This window comes from Orycteropus afer, unplaced genomic scaffold (assembly GCF_000298275.1).
Source record: "Orycteropus afer afer isolate SDZICR_OR568_19922 unplaced genomic scaffold, OryAfe1.0 scaffold00143, whole genome shotgun sequence".
In the NCBI taxonomy this organism is placed as follows: Eukaryota; Metazoa; Chordata; class Mammalia; order Tubulidentata; family Orycteropodidae; genus Orycteropus; species Orycteropus afer.
In genome coordinates this window covers 3,381,500-3,388,507 of record NW_006921730.1, presented here as the reverse complement: position 1 = coordinate 3,388,507, position 7,008 = coordinate 3,381,500, and the positions used below count along the sequence as shown (strand labels likewise).

Genomic DNA, 7,008 nt, shown 5'->3' with positions numbered 1-7,008 from the left:
TCTGGTTAGCAGGCAAGTGTCTTAGCCACTATGCTACCAGAGCTCCCGATATTGATGATAGTGTATGTAATTTATGTAACAACATGAGGGAAAGAGTCAAAAAGTTAAATGTGTAGAAAATTAAATTTGGAGCATTTTTAAAGCTCCAAACCTTTTAATACTGGTGGGGTCCATATTAAATGTACTACATATTCCTGGTGCTTTCTTAAACAGTACAGGATAATGTAATCTTTTCTTGATTAAGCAAAAAAAAAAAAAACCCTAACCCATTGCCACCAAGTCTACTGTGATTTATGGCAACACCATATATTACAGAGAACTGCTCCATAGGGTTTCCTTAGTTGTGATCTTTAGGAAGCAGACACTATTGGGTAGGTTCAAATAGCACCCTACAGTTTAGTGGTTGTGGGCAAATCATTTACACCGCCGTGGTAAACCAGCTGTTATTATGAACAATAACTGATATATTTCACCACATTACAATGATAGCTTTGATGCTACCACTTGGCATTAAAATGATTAGCCTAAACCAAATCACTGTGATTTTTTACTTCTTATTACTGTATTTTAAAAGATTTCCTATTTCCTCTCTATTGATTTATGAATATGTTACTAGAGCACTTTACTGTCTCTTTCTGAGTAACACATACACTCAGAAAAGGCTTGAGTACTTTTAAAAGAAAAATGTGAATTTTACTTTTTGCTACATTTTTGTTGTAGTACTTAGAGGTATTCTTTATTTTCACTACATAGATGCATGATGCTCTTTTCACTAGGTTTCAGATAGTTATGAATTACAGAATTTCTAATCTTAAGGAGAGCTTTAAAATTAGTCCTTCTCTTTATTTTAAACAGAGAGAACCAAAAGCGCAGAAAAATTATATGACTTGCCCAAGTATAAGTGGCTCCTGCCTGTTATCTTTTGGCTGCTTTGTTGGTTTGATTGCATCACATTATGTCCTAAAAACTAACTTGCCACACAAAAGATTCCAGGGAACTGAGCTTTTTAAAAAATACTTCAGTAAATCCTGAAAAAAAAAAAAATCCATTTCTAGCACTACCACCATAAAAAGGTGTTGCAATGACTAGGTAACACATCTGATGTAAACAAAGGCTAGTACTCAATAAAACTCCCTGAACTTAAGAGTTTATGAGAGAAGAAAGAGAAGAAGTCTGCCAGCCTCTAATTGTGAGGAAAGGGGCGCTTCTGAGATATTTTTCTACCTCCTTTCAACATTCAAATCTGTGGTAGTTAAGGTTATGTGTCAACTTGGCTGGGCCTGGTTTTCAGTGGCTGGGCAGCTGGATGTAGTTATTCCCCATTATGAGCTGATAATCAACTCCATGGAGGAAACTACCATGAGCAGCTGAGTAGGGATGCAGTCTGCTTCCAATATATAAAAGCAGCAGCACTGATAAAGGTCTCTGAGCTTTCTGGCATGCTTTGACCCTGCATGTAAGGAGTTCTGGTGGCATAATGCCTAAGGCATATGACTATTAACCAGAAGGGTGGTAATTCAAACCCACCAGCCACTCCATGGAAGGAAGACTGGGCAATCTACTTCTGTAAAGATTTACAGACTTGGAAACCCAATGGGGATCATCACTATGAGTCAGCAATGACTCAATGGCAGTGAGTTTGGGTTCTTTTTTAAACTGTAAGAGAATAAATTCTTGTTTGTTAAAGCCATTCCACTTGTGGTATTTTCTGTTAGAGCAGCACTACATGACCAAAAAAAAATCTCTCAAGATTCTATTTATTATTGTGTACCTTGTATCTGTGATCCCTGACAAAACGCACCTTGAAATTACTGAATTAAAAGTGGGGACAAGGACAACATAAGACCACATAAGGAATCTCAAGATCTCTTTCATCTTACTTGACACTAGCTACTACTATGAAATGAACTGTTAAAGACAACTCAACTGTGGTTCTCAACACTTCAGGAAAAAATAAAGGTATACCAGCAGAGAGGATTTCGAGAATTTTGTTTGTTAGATTCATGTTTCCAGATAAATATTTTAGTATAAATAAAATTTTATTCTTAAGTATGAAAAGACTCTGTTAGACTTAAATTAGTAACTCATTTTTAAGAATTAACAATATACTTTTTCTATGAATGTCTCTGGGTGGCGCAAATGGTAAAAAAAAGGTCCCTAGGTGATACAAATGGTTTGCACTTGATCAGTAACCTAAAGGTTCACTCATCTAGCAGTATCATAGAAGAAAAGCCTAGTAAACTGCTTTTGTTAAGATTACAGCCAAGAAAACCCTATGGAACATTTCTACTTTGTAACACATTGGGCCATCATGTGTCAGAACTGACTCAACAGGATCAAGTTTAGCTATGTTTACGAACCCAAAGTATTAGTGGTTCCAATTCATCAGGAGGGTACCTCAAAAGAAAGCCCTTGCAATCTACTTCCAAAAGGTCATAGCCATTGAAAACCCTATGTGCAGTGAGGTCACCATGAATCAGAATCAACTCAATGGCAATGAGTTTGGTTTTTATGGTTATGGTATGGTTACTAAATTCCAAAATGTTGCTCACAATAAAAATAACCAAAAATCTGCAATATTTAACTAGAATGAAAATTTGGGGCATGCAGGGAGACACATTAAAGCAATGTCAACTGCCATCAGGTATTTGTTTAAATGCCTATTACTTATTTAAATGTTTAAAATGTTGAGTCCCTAAAAATGAAGTTTACTGCAAATAGGGGAATTGGAGTTCATAGACTAGTCCTACACAAAATGTTAAAGATAGTATTTGACAAAAAGGCAGTACAAATATTGGTAAGGAAAGGTAAAATTTATAAAGGCTGCCCATATTCCTGTATGGTTTCTTTTTTCCCCCCTGCTGGATTTTGAAGAAAGAAAAAGCAAAGACTGGAACTGAAAAAAAATCTTGGAGAAAAAATGAACCCATTCAAGTTAAAAGTGTTTCCTGAGGGAGAAAATTTTCAAAATTCAACCAAAACCATTTGAACAGAAAATTTTATATACCAAGCTATGCTAGAACATGCATCTCTGAAGCCCCAGAGCCTCATAGGGCTTCTGAAGTTATTAGAAAGTTCAGAGCATTATCTTAGCATGTCTACTACAGTATCTTTCAATTAGAAAGATGTCTGCTATTACGTGAACAAATGCCACAGGGAAAATATTAAAGAAGAAGCAGAACTTTAATGAATAAGGATGTATTCTACACAATAATAAATTGTATGTTTATTAACTGGGAGCTCTGGTAGCATAGTGGCTAAGACACTTGCCTGCTAACCAGACGGCTGGCGGTTCAAACCCACCAGCCACTCCTCGGAAGGAAGGTTACACAATCCTACTTCCGTAGTGATACTGCCTCGGAAACCCAAGGAGGGGTCGCTATGAGTCAGGGCCGACTCAACAGCACATAATAACAACAACAACAAATGTTTATTAACTAGTTCATAGACTCAACTCACTGCCCGATTCTGACTCATAGCAACACCCTTTGAGTTTCCAGGGCAGTAAATCTTTACAGAAGTAGATTGCCCCATCTTCCTTCTGCGGAGCAGCTGGTAGGTTTGAACCGCCAACTTTCTGGCTAGCAGTTAGATGCCTTAGGCACTGCCCCACCAGAGCATCTTCTAGGTCATAGAGTACTATGGAATTTTAGAACTAGAAAGAATTGAAAAATAAAGTCCAATTCCTAATCTACTGATGAGAAAAATTAAAGTTCAGAAGAGTGAAAATGTGAAGAAGAAAAAGAAAAAAGGAAATCACCAGCTGAGGGGAAAAAAAAGAGTGAAAAAACAGCAGTATAGTTAAGAACAAGGACTTTGGAGTCAGACAAACATAGGCTCAGAGTCTGATTTCACCAATTAATAGCTCTATTACCTAGAGCAAGTTACTTACTATAATTTATTTCTCTTACCGTTTATCTCATCTCTAAATTGGGGAGGAAACATGTTCCATATGAACATGTCAGGATTTAAAAAGATAACAGATGTAAAGCAGTTAGCACAATTCTTGGCACATATTAAGTACACTATAGAAATGTACTTTAATTATTTTTAAGTTACACTAAAAATTATGAACTAGTCTTTCAAATGCCGTGACCATTATAATTCATTATGCTCTGCAATTTTGATGAAATAATACTCTGTTAGAAGAGTATATAACTGAATATGTTGTTGTTGATGTTGTTATATGCTGTCGAGTCAGACCCGACTCATAGCAACCCCTCCTTGGGTTTCCAAGGCAGCATCACTACGGAAGTAGACTGCCCAACCTTCCTTCCGAGGAGTGGCTGGTGGGTTTGAACCGCCAGGCTTCTGGCTAGCAGTCAAGTGCCTTAGGCACTATGCTACCAGAACTCCCATAACTGAATACAGTATATTCTATAGTAAGGAACTCTGGTGGCACAGCTTTTGGTGTACAACTCCATAAACTAGCACTGCCACAGAAATTCCAGGACTACCTAGAATTTCAAAAGATTCTGAAATATCACAAAGAACACATAAAGGTATATATTTCATCTCATCTTAAACTGAAAGGAAAGACTAAAAGTTGTCATTTCACATAGCCTATTCAATTTGTTTTTGTAAATTTGTATATAATATCAATAAGTAAAATAAAACTTAACTTTACTAACATTATGAAATCATACGTCATTATATAATAAATATGCTAAACCAAAGCAGAAAATGACAGCAAAAAAGGCAACTTAACAAAGGAACATATTTTGAAATGTAGTTAAGTAAACTAGCTTGACAAGTAGTAGTATTTACTGATTTTATCTCTGTATAGTTATTCTTTCTAGCTGTTAATTTTCTCAATTACAAATTGGGGATTCCTTTCCTGCTTACATAGCAAGATGTCAATCCATCTCATTGAGTTTATCACAGACATTAAACTGTGAGGTTCAAATAATTTAATAAATGAGGAGAGGAGTGTTGAAAAATTGCTAAGAGCTACTAATATACAACTTCATGTCAATCTTTTCAAGAAATGAAGTCCTTGTTGAAAAACAACAACCCTATCTGCTAAAAGCTCTGGTGTCATAGTGCCTAGGCATTTTGACTACTAACCAGAAGGCTGACGGTTCAAACCTACCAGCCACTCCTCAGAAGGAAGGCTGGGCAATCTACTTCCACAGAGATACCATCTCAGAAACCCAAGAAGGGGTCACTATGAGTCAGGACCGATTCAAAGGCAGTGAGTTTTTCATCTGCTTAAAAAAAAAAAAAAAAAAAAGCTGTAATGAAATAAGCAAAAAATATATCATACTAATTTAGTTTTCATTTTTTTGTCACTGGAGATTAATGTCCTTCTAAAATTGTGTTACAGAGTATTTTAAGTGAGCTGTCATAAATCCATTCTTGTCCCAGGAGGTGTAATTCAAACTATAGCTTTTTAATAAGCATCTAAAGGAAGGTTGGGCAATCCTACTTCCGTAGTGATACTGCCTCAGAAACCCAAGGAGGGGTCGCTATGAGTCGGGGCCGACTCGACAGCAAACAACAACAAAGTTACGTAAAGAACAAAAAAAATTAATTTCTGAGTAACTTCATTATGGAGATTTACAGATTTTCTAAATTTGCTCTTTTCTTCTATTAGGCTAAAGTGAATGAATTATCACTCAAATATAATACTACTGGTTTAAACTCATTTTAACGTGACAGGACTATTGTAGTATCCAAAAATCTTATCAATATAGTGTCTACAACATGGAATTTTTTAAAACTTCAAGCATATACAAATTTAAAAAGCAATGAATACCTGTAATTACACCATTTAGGTAAATTCCAAGAACTAGGAATTAACTCCTTTCCCCCCCCCCACAATGTTCAATCTTCCTATCCACAGTACAGTATGTTCTTCCATTTATGTAGATTTCTTATGCTTCCTTGAAGTAGTGCTTTGTAGTTTTCTTTGTATAAGTCTCTTGTGTGCCTAGTGAGATTTATTCCCAAGCATTTTATTTTGGGGGGAGCTCTGGTGGCATAGTGCCTATGGCATTTGACTGCTAACTGGAACACTGGCGGTTCAAACCCACCAGCCACTCCTCAGAAGGAAGGCTGGACAATCTACTTCTGTAGTGATCTGCATCAGAAACCTAAGGATAGGTCACTATGAGTCAGATCCGACTCAACGGCAGTGAGTTTGGTTTTGGATTGTAAATGGTATTAATTTCCTTATGTCCTTTTTACAAATCTCTTTGCTGGCATAAAGGAATCCTACTGATTTTTGTATGCTGATCTTGTATCCCACCATTATGCTCAATCTCTCAATTAGTTCCAGTAGTTATTTTGCTGAGTCTCTTGAACTTTTTATATATAGGATCATATCATCAGCAAAGAGGATAGTTTTACTTCTTCCTTACCAATCTGGATGCCTTTGATTTCCCCTTCTTGCCTTATTACCCTGACTGCAACTTCTAATACAATGTTGAATACAAGTGACAACAGAGGGGATCTTTGTTGGGTTCCTGTTTGCAAGGGGAATAGTTTAAGTCTCTCTCCACTGAGAATAACATTGGTTGTTGGTTTAGCATATGTGCCCTTTATTATGTTGAGGAATTTCTCTTCTATTTCTATTTTGCTGAGAGTATTTATCAGGAATGGGTGTTGGATTTATCAAATTCCTTTTCTACATCGATTGATATGATCACATGGTTCTTTTCCTTTATTTATGTGATGGTTGACATTGATTGTTTTTCTGATGTTGAACCATCCTTGCATACCTGGTTATGAATCCCACTTGGTCATACTGTATTAATTTTTGGATATGCTGTTGGAATCTATTGGCAAGGATTGTGTTGAAGATTTTTGCATCTATATTTGTGATAGTTGGAGCTGTGTGTCAATTTGGCTGGACCCCAGTTGTGTGTGGTTGTTCCCATGATGGGATCAGATAACTGTGTTCTGAGTGGCCAGTCTGCCCAAGGGGAGTTTCCCTAGGGGTGTGGCCTGCTTCCAAGATATCCAGGGACATCCTGGGAAGAGCCACATTCTTTGAGGGATTGGAAT

General features: G+C 36.6%; 1 protein-coding gene across 1 annotated transcript in view; it reads right to left on the bottom strand.

Moving 5' to 3' along the window:
* Positions 1-7,008, bottom strand: part of SENP7 (SUMO specific peptidase 7) — a 245,214-nt gene that overhangs the window by 141,884 nt on the left and 96,322 nt on the right. The gene's annotated exons all lie outside the window — the stretch shown is intronic.